The sequence below is a fragment of the Colias eurytheme genome, chromosome 27 (assembly GCF_061535395.1).
Source record: "Colias eurytheme isolate Ceu_HAF_F1 chromosome 27, ilColEury1 Martin Lab GWU primary, whole genome shotgun sequence".
Classification (NCBI taxonomy): domain Eukaryota; kingdom Metazoa; phylum Arthropoda; class Insecta; order Lepidoptera; family Pieridae; genus Colias; species Colias eurytheme.
This window is the reverse complement of record NC_143006.1, coordinates 1,842,912-1,865,035: the sequence shown is the minus strand read 5'-3', so window position 1 is coordinate 1,865,035 and position 22,124 is coordinate 1,842,912. Positions and strand designations below refer to the sequence as shown.

At 33.5% G+C, this 22,124-nt stretch overlaps 1 protein-coding gene and 1 non-coding gene across 2 annotated transcripts in view; both read left to right on the top strand.

The window, feature by feature from the left end:
* Nucleotides 1-22,124, top strand: part of LOC149896769 (uncharacterized) — a 95,261-nt gene that overhangs the window by 1,981 nt on the left and 71,156 nt on the right. The window lies entirely within an intron of this gene.
* TRNAE-CUC (transfer RNA glutamic acid (anticodon CUC)) lies at nt 10,227-10,298 on the top strand. Its single transcript has one exon. It is a non-coding gene; the product is annotated as a tRNA-Glu (tRNA).

The window sequence follows — 22,124 nt, the reverse complement described above, 5'->3', positions numbered from 1 at the left end:
TTCAACACCAATACCTGAAATACACCAAAAAGTCTTAACAGAACTTATTGTTGATAACACTGTTAATTTACTGAAGTAATGTTTGCTACATTCATTGTTAAGTAATTAACTTAAATTGAATAAATCTGCAGGAAATATTATTACACTAGATTTTCGCCCGCGGCTTCGCCCGCGTTTTCAAAGGAAAACCCGCATAGTTCCCGTTCCCGTGGGATTTCCGGGATAAAACCTATCCTATGTGTTAATCCAAGTTACCCTCTATATGTGTGCTAAATTTCATTGTAATCGGTTCAGTAGTTTTTACGTGAAAGAGTAACAAACATCCATACATCCATACATCCATACATCCATACAAACTTTCGCCTTTATAATAGTATTAAGATTACTTATGTGAATTATTTGAAAATTAATTAGGTGTTTTACCGCCTACTAAAAAAATATCTGTTTTGTAATCTCAATGCCTGATTAATATAAAAAAGTATTGCAAAACATCTGATCCATTTCCCTAAAATAGTGATAAGGCCGCCCTTTGTGCTTTTTGTTTATTGTAAACTGTTATTTTATGTACCTGGTTTATTGCACAATAAAGTGTTAAATAAATAAATAAAATACATAAATTACATAACTATTTATCTATTTATTTTTATATACAAAAAAAGAACTGTAAATACCTACCAGTGCAATGCTACAAATTGTCTATTATACAAAGTTTGGCCCTTTAATGTGTAATGCTATAAATGTTCGCCTAATGGGTCAAAACCATCTCTGCTAGGTGTATCTGTTTATTTTCCTATCATTTAGCAAACTTCTCTACCCATTATCTAGCAACTACCAAACTCTATAGGTGTCTATAGTGTCATCATAATTCATAGGTAGATTTAATGTTCTTTTTTTTAAGAATAACAGTATGAGTCATTAAATCAGATCAATCTAAGTAGTTATATCTTATCTTAAATAGATCTTACAAAGAAATGCTGCAAAGTTTATATTTTTATGAAGTATCTGGACGATGACACATGGAAAATGTAAACAAATGCATTTGATATACTATTTTTAACCGACTTCAAAAAAAGGAGGAGGGTATCAATTTGGCCGGTATATTTTTAAGAAAATATTCAACTACCTTCAACATTTATGTTATTATTTTTTTTTATCAGAATGAAACAAAATTAAAAATAAGCAGAAGCAATAATATTCTTATCACTGATCATTATTCTGGCACTGCATATTATATCAGCTGTAAAAGACTCCGTTTCTTTAAGTTGATTAGAAAAAACAGCATTTTCCATTAAACAGCAAAAGACAACAGTAATATAATTAGCTCACAGTAAAACCTTTGCACTTATCAATGAAAAGCTGTTCAAATAACCTTTAAAACTTTAACATACAAACATCTCGTAATATTTGATCTCGTGACGTCATCACATCACACATAATGTGCGCTAACAGGCCCAATTGAGAGCAATGTTCTTGCCATCTGGTGAAATAGGACGATATTAAAATGTTTATGTATTATTTATCTGTGCTCATTATTTATGTGCTAGTTGGTTCTGGGAATAGGGTTAATTTTATTAGATAGCATTCCGCCTGCGGCTTCGCCCGCTTTGTCTAAAACCTTATGAAATGAAATAAATTTATTTGTCCATTTATAATTTACAATTAATGTACAGTAGTGGGTCCCAAAATAAGTGGAATACTTGTGTCTTGGGGCCCTTATAAATTATATGTTCAGACCTACCCAGAGAATCTCTCTATCTATTAAATGAAACCGCATCAAAATCCGTTGCGTAGTTTTAAAGATTTAAGCAAACAAGGGACAGAAAAAGATACTTTCATTCATACTATGTAGGTACTAGGTAGTGATTAAACAAAAGTATGGAAATCCATAAAAGGGCACAGTTACGCAAAGCATGCCCTTGGTTGATCAACACCAACGGCTCAATGCAGTAGAAACGGTATGTGGGCTTAACATAAGCCTACGTAATTCTATACACCGAGACGAACTTGAAATTTGCAGTCATTCGATATGTTGCATGTAACAAAACCTCTGTACTTGTTATGCTATTGAACACCGATATCACCAAGATTTTAAAACTTGTTAAAAGCAGAAATTTTCAGCTAATACCTATCCGAGTAGCATCATGCATGATCGACATAAAAATGGCCAAAAAATAGGGCTCAGAAATTATAGACACGTCGGATTACAGGCGGCGACGGATGGGCCAGGCGCCGGTGTAACGCGGGTCTACTGTAATGGAATCGATATTATATGTACAAAATATTATTTCAATTGTTCAGTTAGGCAAGTTGTGTGGCATTAACATGGTCCCCACGTCAGCATTTAGAAGATAACTTTCTGCTATGTTAATATTTTGCTAATCGTGTCTGAAGACGGGTGGCGTCTTAAATAATAGATTATGCTACATGTGTATGTATTGACATTTACTAACATGTGTATAATAAAATGAAAAACGAACACACACATATATGAAAGGCTTAGATGAAAGGATGCCCAAAATATACCACTAATTACAATGTAATAAATAAATCAATAAAAATCAAGCTGATGACAATGCAATAGTACAAGGGATGATAAAATGATTAATTGAAGATTTTGAATTGCATTATCAAAATAATCAGGAATTACTATCACAATACATTGCCAAATTCTGATAAATCACGATAATTTGTACGCAATAAGCATTGTCAATACTAAGAGATAAACACTGGAACTGCAAAATTTTCAGTACATTACAAAATCTTCCTATAAGAAACAGGCCAACAAAGTTAAGGGCATACAGCTTGCTTGAACAAAATATCTCGTTTATTCATAATCATTGCTTACTTTCATCGGCTACAACCATGTATGGCATGGCAACTTTTTGTTGGTTCTTAACTGTGCTCTGACAATTCGTCTTTTATTTAAGTTTATAAGATGACCTTATAATTTCTGGTAATTCTTCCGGGTAGTAACTATTTATCGAAAGCAAATTCCTTTCATTGGTGAGTTCGTCCCTTGAGCTGGAAGCTTCGATTTAATATGGAGTGAGAATTTGTAGAAAATAGCTAAAATAGACCAACGAAAGGAAAGCTTTTAACTGCTGGTAAACTTTATAAGTTATCTCAAAGAAAAAGTAGAAAAAATAGCTAGTGTTGGGATGCTGCTAGCCTCAGACTACTAAATGAAGATTATAGGATAGCATAAGGAATGTGACTAGTTTAGTCACATTGCAAACAGAGATATCTTGCCAGTAGGCTAGGGTCACTAAACCAGAGTTATTTACTGTACACGTATTTATATCAGCGTTCTGACTAGTTATTGGACTCATTACAAATTCCTTAATAACATTACATAGAAACTTAAATCAGATATACTAATGGCATCAATGCATTCATTGACACGAGTAAAAGCGTACCATTTTAGAATTAATTGTCCAATGATATCATCATTGATCATAGCAAGGTCCTTTAAAACATTATTGATATAGTTCTTATATGTATGGTGTTAAGAACCAGAATCGAAAGTGGAATATGACTCAAGTACTTGTAGGCGTTAGAAAGCCAGAAATCGAGGGTTACCAAGAATTAAAAGTACGTCGGATGATCTTGTCACTTTAGTTTGTAAACTACTAATTATTTCTGTTTTAAATACAGAAGAAAGCACTGTGATGACGTACTTATTATCAAACGATGAAGTACAATTTTTATTAAAGTTTGAACTGTCGAGCTTTTTAATATCTTACCAAACTATGTTTCTCACTGGGTTTATTTTTATTATAAAAATTGAACAGCGATTTCAATTCTATCAACTAATGTGTACTAATCAAGTTATATTACGCTACCCGTATAATAATAAATTAGAGAAGAGAGCAAGTTTCAATTTAAGAGATTAAGTTTTAAAAGGCCAATGTACTCAAAGTATAATTTTATCTACAGGAAATTATTTTGGAAATTTAAGAGAATTCGCATTAAAATTGGGTATTTTCATTAGTCATTTCTAAGTAGGTACCATCAAAAGGAAAGGTGTTTTGGAAGGCTTACGTGGGGACACAGGACCAACACGCAGAGGCCCTTTCGACAGTTTTGATGTATCGTAGTTAGAAGCTTTGTAAAAGTAAATCCACGTTTTTGTACGTTAAATTTCTTCAGTATTCTTGGACTCCACTCAACCAACAAACATAGGAGAAAAACGCAGTCGTTATTCAGCAAGTTAATTACCATTTAATTGTGAACGGCTACGTACTTAATTTCCCCGAGACAGGCTATCATTAAACCAGTTAATGATTCATTGGCCACGGTATTCTTGGTTCGTACGGAAGCGTTCCAACGATTGAATATAGCCCATGGCCTTAGTGTTTATGGATTGGATGTGGCTGGTGACACTGGTCAGAGCGTACTGACGAAAATAAGATGATGTTGTTTTCGTCGTTCCACAAACAATGGTAGAATAAGTAAATAAGATAGCTTTTGTCCATAAATATAGATTAAATGGTATGTGGATGGATGAAGAATGTAGGATTATACTAGATTTGTAGAGGAAACAGGAGTTAAATTTTTAAATGGCCCAATAACTGTTTTACTTAAGGGTTATGTACTTTTCTAGATTCTTGTCCTGGGATACCTCGAAGATGAAGTTTTTATAAATATCTATCTAAGTAATTATGATTACTTTTCGATAATTGGCTTTTGGACAAATAGCCAATCGAACAAACATTGTTTTGAATTGAAAGGAACTGTACAAAGTGGTACAAACTTCCAAGTGCATTAAATAAACAGTTGTTATTTTGACATTACAGAGCAAAGAGACGAAAATTTAACTATTTATAAAAATTTGAATAACAATAACATGACGCAATAAATACAGTTTCAACAGTATTTTCTGTTATGCTCGATGAACTAGCATTTACTTGTATCCCAATATACCTTGTTACTTTACCTACTTATTATATCAATGATATCTTATCTAAAATATTTATTTTATCGCTGTAAGATCTTAGTCACATCCATTGAGATGTTTTCTTGATATATGTATTAACTATTATGTAGATTTTACTAGATGTTGCGTTCTACACGTTCTATAAAAGGATACACGACAGCTTATGCACATTTAAAGTGAAATCAATCCATTATAATACAATCGTGGTATGAATGAACAAGGAATCAACTATAGAAAAGCCATAGATACTTCTAGAATCTAGAACTGTTATTATTAAACTAGACTAGCAACACTTAACATCAAACACCGTTGACCGTACTAGCAAAATCACTACAATCTAAGCTATAGAAAACATTTATTAGTAGACTTAATGCTCCTTTTAATTGAAAATGTGGGCCAATAAAGAATTAAACATGAAAGGACCAATAAAAGCGTATTCAGATTGAGATTTTAGATTTTACGGCGCCATTACGTAACTGTCACTTGTGAGGGAACTCAATCTTTCAGGAAATAATAACTGTCTCGAGATCAGATACTCCTAAATTGCTCCTAAATAGGTTACCAGGAAAGTCAGGAATAATTTGATTTCCGTTGCGTGTGTATCTAAATATAGGTTTATGTTTTCGGCAAAAAGACTAATGGTAATGGTGGAGATACGTTTGATGTTGAGGATGTTTCTTTGTGTTTTAATTAAAAGTTACCGGGAAAGATGGTTTTGGGAAAAGGTAAACTCTGATATCCTGCTATGGTATCTGTAAGCTGAGCGTTGATGCGGTTTGTTATAATGATGCTGATCGTGAATATGATCGTATGTGATGTATGATGACATCTAGAACTACTTATGTACTGTTTGTGTTGCCAATTTATAAGTGATTCGTCGTAGCCTTGGTGTTAATATGATCCAACTCAAGATGAAGTACATACCTAGACAATAAAGATATTCAATCAGAGAAACAGACAGCAGTTTCTTCAATGTATTTTCTATACGCATTTAGGAGAATGCTGCTTATATTATTATCTGATGAGATTGTAATGAGGATAACCAAATAAGCGCCAGCAACACTATCCAACTTCCTACTTGATTTGCTTGACAAATTTTTTATCGGATCATAAGAAAAAGTTTACGCCAAAATTGAATCTGCGTTTTTCCCAAAGATATCTTAATTCTATGAAAGTGCCGCTATGTCAACAAGGAGTCACGAACTGTTGGATCGAATTGGGGAATTGAAAAGGTGAACAAAGTCTGGGAAAAATCTCGAACATTCGACATGGTATTGGCTGAAAAATTTTATGGTCGTGCGCGGTAGTCGATTGAATGGATTATGGAATGACAATGCGCGCGAAAATTGTCATTGAGGGAAAAAATTCGAACGGTTTTGTTTTTTTATTTTTGCGTGTTTGTTTAATAAATATTCTCTATATTGTGTTGTTGGTCTTTTGTTCGTACAAGATTGAAGATAAGATAGATAGATAGATACATCTTAATACATACATATATAAATCTCGTGTCACAATGTTTGTCCTCAATGGACTCCTAAACCACTTAACCGATTATAATAAAATTCGCACACCATGTGCAGTTCGATCCAACTTGAGAGATAGGATAGTTTAAACATGTAGGTACCACGGGCGAAGCCGGGGCGGACCGCTAGTAGATTATAAGATAGCAATTTGCATATCACCATTACTTGCTTCAGCTCTTGTAGGTAGTAACTATGAAGTAGGAAATATTGCATTATAGCATACCTACAAGCAAAATAGTTTTAGAATATTGATGTTTTCATACGTGTAAAGTAATGTTCACTTCTGTATTGTCATCATCAACAACATATTATGTTCCGACTGCTGGGACACGGGTGACGGGCCACACTGGCCAAGCGCGTTGGCAGATTCGCGGGTACTTATATAATTATTTTTTGTTTAATCCAAACCTGCAATATACGATCGAAAATAAGATTAGGTATCCAATTTTGCAGCCGTTCAGTTACGCGCGTATACAGTGATTCATTTTTTATTGATGTACAGTTTTAATATAGCAATTACTAAACCAGAATATTGTAACATTAGATCATAATTTATTATATTGCCAAAGCGCATTGAGTCTAGGTAATTTGTTAGATAACCGCAATCTATTCTGCGGTTGGTCCATACCTTGCGTGTGCGCAGATGATCTAGCTTACCTACGTCATAACTCATCTATGTACTAACTATTAAAGACTATATTGTGAGAAAAAGCGTAGAGTGAACAGGCACCTTTTAGGGAAGCGCGTACCATCTTAGACCACATCTCAGTTTAACATCAGGCGAGATTGTGGTCAAGCGCTTCCCTAAATCCTATCTATACTAATATTATAAAGCTGAAGAGTTTTTTTGTTTGTTTGAACGCGCTAATCTCAGGAACTACTGGTCCGATTTGAAAAATTATTTCAGTGTTAGATAGCCCATTTATCGAGGACGGCTATAGGCTATATATCATCACGCTAAGTCCAACAGGAGCGGAGCCATGCGGGTGAAACCGCGGAGAACAGCTAGTTCTCAATAAAAAAAGTGGTGATTATTCTGCTATGTTGTAAAGAAATGAAGATGACAGATTACGTGTAGTGTGAGAGAATGGCTGTCATATTAAATTGAGAAAAATTCATGTTTTTCACGGTAACTGAACATTATCAGGTTTTAATTGTAATTTATGAAGAAAATAATTGGAATCCTGTTATTGTTAGTTTTTTGTAAGCAGTTTTTTATCGTTGTTCCATTTCAGTTATTCCACTAGGTACTTAATCAAATAATAAATTTCTTATAATTATTTACGATATCGATAATCGGGGAAATACTTGTGACTTCTTATCCTAAAAAGATCGAGGTTATTTTAACTAAATAATATTATGTATGTTGTCTTATAAATATTAATTCATTTAAAACTCGATGGAATAATCTACATAACATCAATGTATTTTAGTTATTACGGAGTAACGGATAGATTATTATAATTTTTTTAATGTCCGTCAATGAATACAAATTATTCTCTAATAAAGATGTAAATTAAGATGTTTAACTTGTAATGGTATTATCTCTGTACAAGTTTATTTAGTCTGATGTTAATAATAATAGTTAAAAAAAACTAAAAAACACGCTTTGTATAGAAAACCGAACTAAAAAATAGAAAATTTTATCAAATTAGTGTATTGTCATCGGTCCTCAATAAATCTACAAAGTTTGAACGAAATCTGGCCGTTTAAAGTGGGTCAAAATCGCCCCAAAAAAGTCGGTTACAAACAAACATACAGGTGAAGCTAATATAAAGCGTGTAAAAAGAGCTGAAAGTTTACGGTTCGATGGTACATTTTGGTACTTACCTATTTTAAGGAAATTATTGATCTATGACCTAGGTAGAAATTTTGAATACATTTCAAGTATAAGAAAGAGTACCTATCGAGCATTTTATTACATCGAAATCTATTGAGCTTTTAATTTACTAACTTTTAAAAATCTAATATTTTAAAAGGACTTATTCTTGTAGTACCTAATAAAAATAAAATTTAATTCATAGAACATTTGTACTTTACCGAGCTTTAAAATTGAAATAAATTTACATAAATTACCAATTACTTATTTCCGAGAACAATAAAGCAGACTTCACAATTTTAATTACAATAGTTAAGAAATAGGTATAAAATTGATGATGAATGTTCGCTACAAACTTAAATATTAACCTATAGTTATAATTATAAACAATCAACATATTTTCAAGAAACGATTGTAAAAGCTTCGATGCATATATAGACTGGGGTAGAAGCCTTTGAAAATAATGAAAAGATAAAAAAAATCGCAGTCGGATGAAACCCATTAGAAAAGGAGGGGAATATGATAAAAATGTAAGGAAAAATAAATTACGGTCAATCCGAGTTCGGGAAGCGGGAGGGGGGAGCTTTTAAGAGAAAAAAATGGTTTCTCTCGATTTCCGACAAAACTACAAGTCCTATAGAAAAAAGTTCAATGGCAAAGTTGTAGGTAATTAAAAGTTCTACAACTTTTCTATTCACAATTTTTTCACATAACCTAAAAATTTAGGTGAAAAATTCAAAAAACCAAGTTTTTGGTCTTTTATTTCTATCTACTTCAAAATTTATTTTTTTTCTACGAAATTTGGAGGAAACTTACTTTATTATGTCCCAAATACACTGTAATTTATTTGGTTGAAAATATTTATTTTTTCGCCTTATTTTGAATTAATACCAAAAAAACAACCTAATTTTCAATCGAAAAGTCACCCGTCAAAATATCAGCTTTTTTCAAAAACTTGGGGTGCCTTTTATTCATTGAAATCTTTACTTTCATATGGTGTAAAAAAAAATAAACACCACCATAGTAAATGTTCTCAGGAAATGCATACAAACAGTGTGATAATGAGCTTTTACTAAATCAGGCACACTTCTTGAACTCTATATCTTCTCTTGTATCGGCTTTTCGGTAATATTTCAAAAGAAAAATAATTATCTGTTCTAAGTTTAATATTTTACAGCATATTCAAAAGCAAAATGATGTCGATAAAAACATTTCAGGTAGTTCGAGAAGTGTGCCTGATTTAGTAAAAGCTAATTTTCAGACTGTTTGTATGCATTTCCTGAGAACATTTACTATGGTGGTGTTTATTTTTTTTACACCATATGAAAGTAGAGATTTCAATGAATAAAAGGCACCCCAAGTTTTTGAAAAAAGCTGATATTTTGACGGGTGACTTTTCGATTGAAAATTAGGTTGTTTTTTTGGTATTAATTCAAAATAAGGCGAAAAAATAAATATTTTCAATCAAATAAATTACAGTGTATTTGGGACATAATAAAGTAAGTTTCCACCAAATTTCGTAGAAAAAAAATTAATTTTGAAGTAGATAGAAATAAAAGACCAAAATCTTGGTTTTTTGAATTTTTCACCTAAATTTTTAGGTTATGTGAAAAAATTGTGAATACAAAAGTTGTAGAACTTTTAATCACCTACAACTTTGCCATTGAACTTTTTTCTATAGGACTTGTAGTTTTGTCGGAAATCGAGAGAAACCATTTTTTTCTCTTAAAAGCTCCCCCCTCCCGCTTCCCGAACTCGGATTGACCGTAATTTATTTTTCCTTACATTTTTATCATATTCCCCTCCTTTTCTAATGGGTTTCATCCGACTGCGATTTTTTTTTGTTTCAAAAATTATTTACTCTAGTCTAATATTCGTTCATTACAATTTACATCATAGAATAGGAATGTTTACGAAACAGATGGTATATTTCGCCATTCTAATAATATCCGATATGGTCTAGTGGCTAGGATACCTGGCTCTCACCCAGGAGGCTCGGGTTCGATTCCCGGTATCGGAAGTCCTTTTTTTATTTTTTCATATGTATTATTGTGAAAATATATATGTACTTACTTTTTTAAAATCCCGGTTTGTTGTCCGTAATTTCGTAATTTTTTTTGCTACCACCTTTGTGTAGTAGTAATACCAAATCTCTCTGAAACTAAGAATTTTGAATACCGAGTTAAAGACAGTATTTTTTATACATTAGGTAAATATATATTACTAGCGGTCCGCCCCGGCTTCGCCCGTGGTACATATGAAAAATAGATGTTGGCCGATTCTCAGACTTACCCGATATGCACAGAAAATTTCATGAGAATCGGTCCACCCGTTTCGGAGGAGTATGCAGACTAACATTGTGACACGAGAATTTTATATATATAGAGATAGAGATAGAGATACATCTTTCCACCGCAGTCTTTTAAATATATATAGGACAATTTTGTAAATAGTTATTTCTACTGACCCAATTACTTTTTAGTTTAATTAAAATGATTTCTTCTCATCAATGTCTTCCAAGATACAAGTTACAACGTAGTTAGAAAATTCCATAACAAATATGCCTCAGTGGATGCTGTTGATAAGATAGAGCTGTGTGTTCTACCTAGATATCATATTACAAAACTATTTCACGTGTCAAGATATTTACATGTGACTAGTTGTTTCACGCGGGTGCGTCTGGCCTCTGGGTATAGGACTTTAAATTAGGTCATAACTATGTAGGTGTCATGTTGATGAATATATTTTCGTTTTGTTGTGCTTTTTTCGTAAGAAAATGTGTAAAATGTTTAAATTGTATCTTATACAGGAATAAAAAATTATACAAATGATACTCTACTTTATTTGTGAACAAAAGTCTTTCATAAACATTTTCATCTAGGTACGGTCTATGTTTAAAATGAAATACTCTCAACTTTAATCAAAGTTCAAAGCTCTGAAAATGAAAGAGCTTATTATGATAAAAATGTGATATTTATATTGCGAAAAACAAACGAATTTTCTCTATGCAACATAGTTAGGTAAATTTTCATCCCAATTCCTTAAGTCCATAGTATTAGAGAAACAATCGTACAAACAGTCCATAGAAATTGTGAGAATAGAATGGTCGTTACGATTATACGCCATAAAAAATAATGACACATAATAGCGAAAACGACGGAGTATGGACGCAACGCATGTATAATCTGTAAATTGGTTACATTATCGGTAATGGCTGATCACTTTCTAATGCAGTTGAGAGTAGACCTTTACGAAACATGGTATTTGAGTATGGATATGGTAGTGTTATGTATGCAACTGATGATGAATATGATGAAGAGAGGCAAATTAATACAAGCAAAAACGAATATAAATTGCGATGTGTTGAAAAGAAAAATACCTAATCTGTAAAGAAAATCGATCAATGAAAGACAATATACACATCACTACAGACTTTACAACAAAGTCACTTTCTATGTATGCTTAAATCTTTAAAACTACGCAACAAATTATTGTGATACGGTTTTTTTTAATAGATAGAGTGATTCAAGAGGAAGGTTTAGTATATAATGTATAAGGTTTTAGACAAAGCGGGCGAAGCTGCGGGCGGAAAGCTAGTACATGTATATGTGTATCTGTAATATGCTTCATATGCCAAAACAACAAACATACGATGTCCCAAGATTTTCGACATGGCTATCCTTATAGTAGGATGGCCATATTTACGACAAACATGCTCAAACAAATTTGAAAAAAGATAAGGCAAAAAAATTTGACCTCCTTTTAATAAGGTTACAGATTTACGATTCCCCGTAATGTAATACAAGACAGGATTAAATTAGGTTATTTAAGATCTACATTTAGGTCTAAAATATAGGCTATTTGCTGGCATTTAGGTTTATAGATCGTTTAACCTGGACTGGATCTTTTATAACGGGTTCATTAGGATGTAATTTTTATATATATGTAATTATGCTGTAAAATATTCCGTTTGTCAGATAGGTATGACTGATTAAAAATAAATCTTTGAATCTTGTATATTACGATATTATAGGTCTTTTCATCGTATGTAGGTACACGTCTTTAGAGAGTTCTGTGCACTTACTCCGATGTAACATTTATCATTATTTTCGTATTTACCTACATACAACTCTTCGATTGCGTGCTTCATCGCGATACGAGCAGTGGAACGCGCGTAAGAGTCGGTACAATAAAGTATTGACACAGAGTGTTGATGATAATTTTGATCCTCTCCAAAGAAACTTCAAAAACAGTAATCTTCTTCTTATATATAAAAATGAATCGCAAAATGTGTTGGTAAGCGCATAACTCGAGAACGGCCGAACCGATTTCGATAATTCTTTTTTTATTATATTCCTTGAAGTACGAGGATGGTTTTTATGTAGAGAAAATGTAAATAGTTTGGAAAATCCAAAAGTGCACGCCTCATAATTTTTTTTAATAATTATTTATTAATTATTATTTTTGTTTATTTAATAACAATTAAACCACATCGAATCAGATCCTGAAAAATGAAAGGGTTCTATTCCTGAGCACACTCAAGCGTAAAGCCGGGTATCCACTTAGGTTCGCCGTGGTTTGCGAACGCGCTCGCTCCGCAAACCAAACATTATGGATACGTCGTGATCGCGGAGCGCGACTGGAGCACGATCGGAGCACGGCGGAGCGCTCCGGAAGCGGTTTTTTGCGCGAACTCAAAGGGGAGCGCAGTTTGTTCGTGGACGCGAGCGTGTGTTTGTTAAGTTTGCGAACATGGAGTGGTCCGATGAAATGATGAATATATGCATTATTTCATTATTTCTTCTTCCCTTATTCATATTACCTTGCCAAAATTGAGGAGGTTGTTTGTATTCCATCACAATATAATGTTTCAAAAATGTATAAGATGCACTTCCTACTAATTTTGGAGGCGGCATGTTTGCACCGACCGTCTGTCGTGTCCGGAGCGCGGAATTTAGCGCTCCGACAGGAGCACTGATGTTGCAGCCTAAGTGTGTACACTATACACGTTCACGTTCGCGGAGCACACATTGTTCGCAATCCACGGCGAACCTAAGTGGATACCCGGCTTTCGAGAAAAAAAAAGATTCGATTAGTAAAGTATTTCGGTCGCTATCGTGTTAACAAGAAAATCCTCCGCACATACAGACACACGGACGTCCAAGACAGAACTTTTTTAAACTGTTTTTTAACTAGTTTAAATAACAAAAATGACATCAAAAATATCATGAATGTTAAAAATAGTGTTTTTTCTTAATATGTGTGTGTATGTATTATCTTACAAGTGCAATGTATGATACATAAAGACATTTTAAGTTTGAAAAATCAGATGTTTTGCGCGAAGTGACAGTAGTACCCACCTCAACGCTTCGCTTATGAGGCGTGCAATATGTACCACGGGCGAAGCCGGGGCGGACCGCTAGTTGTAAATACAATTCTTTCATATTTATTAATCACTTATCGACATTCCTCCCTCAGATTTGTTACTGATTAATTTAATGTGTTATCGTGTATAGAAAGTATCCAAAACCTAGAAAGTAATTACATATAAATAAATCAAAGCATTTTTCCATTCATTAACCGTTAAACGATGTCTATAATCAGATTACTCGTTAGCGGACAAACCCGGGTGTAAAGGTCATGTGTGAGCGGCCTATTAGTTAAATGTGATACTTTTTGGCTTAGTATGTACGTTTCATTTGAGTGTAGGGTAAAGGTCCTTGTTTGGGCCCTCTTCACAATGGGCAGTGTAGGGCGAGTAGAGGCAATCACGATAGCGAAGAAGGCCTAAATGTCAATGATTGGCTGTAATTTTAGGTGTTTATTCATAATCCCTGTAATTGCGGCAAAACATCGATGATCATTTGTTGGGTCAACGCTGCCCATTGTGAAAAGGGTCACTGTACTCTCGTTTGCAAGCGAATAAATATTTACAGAACGGCTTAAAATAACTAGAAAATAAAGAATGAATAAATTAAATCTAGTTGGATTTATTTTATTCATGTCAATGACGTTCTAGTGTACATAAATGCCAAGCTAATTTCTCAATTAATGCTAACCACAGAACGTATGTTGAAAAAACGCAAAGATTATTATTTGACTATCTTAGATTTATGCCCTTAATTATTTATATTGATTTAGAATTCTCTCTATTCTAGATATGTATTATTATTTATTACATCCATTATTTATTTTTTGTTTATGTATATCTAGACAATAAGAAAAGCAGAAGCATACATACTATAAGCCTATTCATTCATATAAAATTCTCGATGCGCATTGTTTATTAAATTAAAACATTCGCATTTTTTATTTTTTAAATATTTATTTGTATTAATTATTTTCTTATAGAAGTAGTCCACAATGAGACGATTTACCCTACGCAGCCGTTTCCTTATCAAGACATACGAGTCGCTTGTAATCAATCGAGTTGGCTTTCGAAGAAATGTTTCAAGTATTTCTTTGTAAGCTTTTTATGTTATTGTTATTAGAATTACTTAGAATCTACTCAAATATTTTAGAATTTAGATACGTGTAATAAATAGGAGGGAGATTTGAAATATGGGACTTTTGTTGATTTCTCGATGAAGGAGTAGAAGATATTTTTTTTTCTCTTAACTTGATCGCACTATCATATCTACATAATAAAAAATAACTAATCATCGTCACCTACATACGTCAATCATGATTCATGACCTCATCAAGGAATGATGTTTATAAATTATAAGCTGCGTCGGCGCACACGTGCGTTCAAATTTTATGTTCCTTTTGATGCTTCAAAGTTTGTTTTTTAATTTTTTAGTTGAAAAGTACTCGGTTAAATACAAAGTTAAGTACGGGTTGAAGAAAATACGTAATAGGTATGTGAAACAAGCATAAATCATATTATTATTAAGTATTTTTATAGTATGAAATTAGCTGTTAAGTGTTAAATTTTGCATGGCCCACTACATCGCATAATACCTATGTTTAAAAATAATGGCCTGTTAATATTTGAAGATGCCATTTATAACACATACCCATATTACAGTAAAAATAGTAATTAGTAATTAGCTGTTATAATTTCAAGACCGCATTACAAGTTACAACACATATGTGTATACTGTATGATAAATATAATTAGCACTTAATATTTGAAGATCATATTACATTTACAACACCTATGCGTATGAAATTCATCTCGCAGCACAGATGAGGCATGATAATGAACCGTAATAGATGCTGTCGTAATTCGACCCACAAACGAGTGTCTGAGACTGTACTGTGAATGTATGGAGTTAATTAAGTTCGGCTGATGTGCATGGGGCGGGCGGAACGCGGCGTTTTTGTTGTTGTAAACGTGTGACTTGAAATGTCGTCTAGATAGGTTAAGAATATAGAAATCTGCGTAATACTGTCTCGACTTGTTCTTGGCAACGTATTACTTGTATAAGTACCTACTACTAATTTGTCAGCCGCACTTTTGTGCTTAGATTAAGTACCTACGCATGAAAGAATTTACTCATGGCTATAGATTTAAGACCACATTGTCTTTTTATAAAGACTTGATTACCACGATTTAATAACTTTCTATTCACAATATAATTTTTCTAATAAATATGTAATAGACAGTTAAATTATATTATTATATTATCGAAATCGTTTTAAATTTAATCAATAGTCATATTTCCAACAACTGGTTTAAACGTGTAAATGCGTCGTCTGTAAAGCGCCTTATGTTTATCTCAATGAGATTCACTTCGATAACAAATTCTAAACGTAATTAGTGCTGCATTTTTAATGAAGAATCACTACTAAAACTACACTATGCATTATTGCTAAAAATTATCTTTGTATTGTTGTAACTTGTAAGTAATACATCTTGAAGTAAGCTGAAAAATTTTAATTATGTTTTTTATCTGATACTATGTACATTTATTCATAGCTTTGTTTAGGGATTAAAATAATTCCCACTTAAAAAGGAAGCAAGTTATAAGATTACGTATTATACATATATTATCACAGATAATATAACACTTTACTAACTAGTAAATATGTAGTAATCTTCTTATATATAAAAATGAATCGCAAAATGTGTTGGTAAGCGCATAACTCGAGAACGGCTGAACCGATTTCGATAATTCTTTTTTTATTATATTCCTTTTTTTTTTTTTTAATCTTTTTTATTAAGGGATTTTAGTCCTAAAGGACGATGCCAATCCCATCGTACCTTATATACAAATATTTAACTCTTCAGAAACTATCTTAACTATATTTTAAATTTAAATTTGAATAGCATTCTAGCTGCATCAGAGTGTGGTGCAGCTAGGATGCTATGATATGCACCGACATTCAAAACATTTATTTTAAAATTTGTCAATAAGTCTTTTCTTTTAACATCATTCCGGACACACTCCATGAGGAAGTGTTGGATATCGTCATATTTATGACAAAATTCGCAGTTGGGCGAGTCAGCTTTTTTCAAGAGATAAGCAAAACTTCCGCACGGTACGTGTCCGGAACGAAGTCGAAAAGCGGTTACAGTTTCGCATCTATTAAACTTATTGCTATAAAACCATGGTATGTGAAGAGGCTCACATTGTATGCTCTTGTACCAAATGCCCTTTAGTCTTGACCTTTCATTAAAATACTCTTTGAACCTATTTAAACACTTAAATTTGAATTTTGTTAGAACTTCCGAATAATTTGGTAAGTAATCGATTTCTTCTCCATCTAAAATAGCCGTTTTTGCTAGCCTGTCAACCTCTTCGTTACCACTCAGACCGATATGGGAAGGAATCCATTGCAGTGCCAAAGTAACATTGGAGTTATTAAAATTATTAATTTGTTCTATTATTTTGTATGCTATCGGGAAACCTCTCTTACCGGACACACAACGTTTAAGATGATGAAGGGCACTTTGACTGTCTGTGAGAATAACTATTCTTTGGGCATTTATATCAGCGGCATAGATTAAAGCCTTAGACACTGCAAGTAATTCCGCTGACATTATGGAAATGTAACTATTATTAATTTTATATTTATATGAGTATTTTCTATTGGGGTCCCAAAAAGCAAAACCAAGGCCATTTACAGTTTTAGATCCATCAGAATAAATACAATTGTAACCGATGAATTTATTGTGGAGTTCATTCAAAATATCTAGTTTTATCTGTTGATCAAGATATTGAGACTTTGGACCATTTATACAATCTAAGTTAGTAAAAATGTTATTTTGTAAATTAATATTGGACACCCATGTGTCTAGAGTAAACGTATGGAGTAAATCAGATGTTGAGACCGGGTCTTCACGAGTATAATTATAGCAGGTTGCAAGCAATGGTTTCTTTTTATGATTCCAATAGCTTCTATCACATAGATTATACAGTTCACTTAATAGTGCATTATTAATATTGCTATTCCAAGAGTGTGTTTTTAAACAGAACTTATAGGCTAAATACAATCTTCTTACACTCATCGGTGGAATGCTCAGCTCGCATTCCATAACATGAATAGGAGTGGTCTTTAAAAAGCCACCAATAATTCTCAGTGCCTGGTTTTGCAGTCTATCAATCTTAGATAGGTGACAATTGGCTGCATTATTGTATATGTAGCTGCCATAATCTAAACGGCTTCTTATAATCGCAAAATAAATCCTACGTAGGTGAATGGGATGTAGACCCCAATTGGACCCAGCTAATACTTTAAAACAATTCAAAAACTTCAAAGCTTTTGCACAACACTCATTTATGTGTTTTCCCCACCTAAGAGATCTGTCTAACCAAAAACCTAAGTATTTAAAACAATCAACGGGGCTTAATAAAGAATTATTAATATAAATTTGGACCTGTTGCATTCTACGGGCTCTACTAAACACACAGTACCTAGACTTTGTACCAGATAATTCCAAACCCAGTTGTTCCACCAATCTAACAAAACTATTAAGTGCTTCTTGCATGTTTAAAACACTAACTTCAAGTTTCCTTTGCTTTTCAAAAATTACGAAATCATCAGCGTATTGACATATAAATACTTGATTGATATGCTGACAAACACTAGTAGTTACAATATTAAATAATAAAGGCGATAAAGGGTCACCTTGAGGAATACCTTTATTTGTCGACCGTATCAAAAATTTATCCTCATCATCACACTGGATTTGAAGGTGTCTTAACCGCAAAAACTCCCATAAATATGTGCATAACCTTATGCCCACCTTTAGTTCATCCAAAATACTAATTACTCTAGAAACCAGTACATTGTTATAAGCACCTTCAATGTCTAAGAAACATGCAAGTGTTGGAGTATTGCAGGTAAAGCCTATTTGAATGCTTGAGACAAGGCGCACTAGACAATCCAAGCCAGATTGACCTCTCCTAAATCCGACTGTATTACGAGATAATATGTTGTGATGTTCGACATACCATTCGAGTCGTCTACATAACATTAAATGAAAGGTCTTACACAAACATGACATAAGGGCAATCGGACGAAGTTTTGAATGTCCGTTGGAACTATTTTTTGGAATGGGCAATATATTTATATTTCTCCATTGAGCAGGAACACAGCCATAGGTATAAATTAAATTATAAAGATTTAGTAAGAAACGTTTACCGCTTTCTGGAAGATTATATATCATACTATGATAAATACCATCCAAACCAGGAGAAGTATCTTGCTTTTTTAAGCAGTTTACCATCTCATGCATAGCAAAATGGTCATCAAGTTTGGTGCTAGATGTACCAAAGGTAGGTGGAGGTTCAGATACGAAGTCAGGTGTTAAAGTGGACAATAATTCTTCTTTGGCTTTGTCGGAGGCATAAGATTTCGCTTGACTAAAACCTTTAATCCACCTCATTTTACGCCACATGTCTGAGAGACTTGTATTTTCGTCTATACTACTACAGAAACTACGAAAGCTTTGAGATTTAGCTTGCCTTATTAACCGTTGACCCTCTGCTATTTTTAAGTTAAGTTTTGACAGATTCTGTGGAGTGGGATTCCTTCTAAAGCATTTAAGCGCAAGACGTCGTTCAGCTATTACCTTCGAGAGTTCTTGATTCCAATATACTTTAGGTACGAATATACGGTTAGAATTGATACACTTTTTTTTGTAAGGAATACTTTTGTCTGCTATATCGTTAATTATATTTAAAAAATGGTCATACATATCTTGAACGTGGTTAAAATTTCTGCTAATTTGTGAGAATAACCTATCTGCTATGTTTGAGTATTCTGTCCAATCAGCCAGTTTTAAATTTCTTTTCGCTATAAATTTTAGGCTTTCCTGATATTTAGCACAAATCCTAACAATTAAGTGATCGCTTCCAAGGTTCTCATTGGTCACATTCCATTCGGCATTTACCGCAATATCAGTAGAACAGAAGGATATATCTGGTGAAGTTTCCTGGATACTACCATTAACAAGCTTCACTCTTGTAGGGTCACCATTGTTAAGTGAGATGAAGCCAAACTCAAGAGAGCTATCAAAAAGTTGGTTACCCCGAGGATCGATCCTATTTGACCAGTTACTATGGTGACCATTAAAATCTCCTAGTATCAAAGTTTTCCTAGAGAAAAGAGAAAAGACATCATCCCAATCTACTTGGGACGTTCGCACAGATGATGGACAGTATATGGAAATAACATGCTGCTAATACTTACAATTTAATATGTTGATACCTACAATCTCAATGCCAGCATTACGCAGTTGAATAGAAGATCTTGAAGCTTTCAGCGACTTGTGGCAAATGATTGCAACGCCTCCATAACCATCTGACCTATCTTCTCGGAAAATACTATAACCTGATAGATTTAAAACTGATTCCGAATTAAGCCACGTCTCACTAATAACTGCTATATGAGTTTTCTCTCTGTTAAGAAGCGCTTCAAAATTTAACAATTTTGGTTCCAGGCTCTGAGCATTCCACTGAAGAACGTTTAACTTAAAACTATAACTATTAGCCATTACTTATGTTGTTAAAAAATAATTGTAATAAATTCCCTTCCTTAAATATATCACACAAGAAAGAAGTAAGCTCGTCGACAACCAACCGTATGCACAGATAAATTTTTTCATTAAAATCCTTTCTGGACAGTATTATTTGCTTTATCTTATTCAAAAATGCTGTGAATGTTCTCTCTTTTCTCTTTCCTTTACCTTCTGATACCGGTTCTCTTCCATCGTTACACTCGAGTACTTCGTCCCTTTCTATTATGTCTTCTGTAAATATTTTTCCTTTTGGTTTGTTTCTTTTTTTCCGAAATGATGTCATGCCACTAATTTCTGAGGTCATTTCATTATCTATGTTGTTTTCTAAATCTTCATCTTCCATTACTTCACTTGTAGTCCTGTTCTTACCCTGGATGACTATGTCTCTATAAGAAGGGGTGCCAACCTTAGCATCATTATTTTCTCGTGAATCTATATAAGTTGATGAGTCGTTGTTGTTGTCGAGCCTAGATTGAATATTGCTTTCAAGGTAAAGAGATAAGCCTTTGCTGTAGGTGCAGTTATTTTCACTCATAATTCTTTTAATTCGCTTTTCCTTAATAAAAACTGGACAATTTTTGTCCAGAGCCATATGTTCCCCTTTGCAATTTATGCACCAAAACCTTTTAGTTTCACAATTTTCGTGCCTTTGGCCACATTTTGGACAAATGATCTTTCTACTTGGACAAAACTTTTTTGCATGACCAAATTTCCAACAACCTGCACATTGTGTGACAGGAAAGATGTAACGTTCAACCTTAAACGGACACCCGTAAACATGTACGTACGAGGGTAAGGACGAACTTTTAAAACCAAGACGGACCACGGTACTGTCTACCCACTGGCCGTCGCTTGTCAAGCGCTTTAACCTTCTCATTGAGACAATCTCATATTCACATGCGGACTCTTGAAGTATTTCCTTCTCTTCAATATCTAAATCTATATCTCTCACAATACCATAAGAAATATTCACTTCATCCATATTTTGACACCGATAATTATTCTCATTAAATCTCTTGCACTTCAACAGTTTGCTCGCATCTTCCTTGTTTTTGAATGTAATTATTACTTTATACGGACTTCTATACTTAATTGATATTATATTTCCAATATTTTCCACGCTTAAGAGCTTTGCCAAACCAAATTGTTTAGGTAACAATTCCATAGAGGATAAACGGACCCGAACACCTTCAATAGCTTCATCATCTCGTGTTTTCATATTTGTTGTTTCATCATTTTGATCGGACGAACTGCGCAATAATCTTTTGGGCTTTCTTTTAACGGCTATAAATCCCTCATCATCATTTATAATCTCTTCCTCGCTATCTGACCTGTGTCTTTTTTCTGGACCCATGGGCATGTCAATTATCACTTCCTTTTCTTTCTGTTTCTCTTCATTCATCCCTTCTGATTTTTCAGAGCCAACACTCATAGATCGATTGAAACTAGCCATAATCCAAAGTCAAAATAAAAATTGACATGAGGGTAGAATTAAAATAAAACGCCGCTAACGCTCACGAAATACGAAACTGGGCAACTGACGTGCGTCTTATGCCGTCGCTCGCGCGCAACGATTATATTCCTTGAAGTACGAGGATGGTTCTTATGTAGAGAAAACGTAAACATGTACCACGGGCGAAGCCGGGGCGGACCGCTAGTATTATATAAAAATAATACGATACTAAAGGAATGCGTATACAAGGAAAAGCAAATTGTTAAGGCTAAAACGCTTTTGGTAAATAAATCAGTGTTGTGTTTTAAATGACGTTAACACGCACTCTTTTAAATTCATAACATGTGTGTGTGGTGCAAAGAACATGCTTTAGCGATAAGATTATTCGTATAAATATTTCTCGTATGTGTTCGCATGAATAT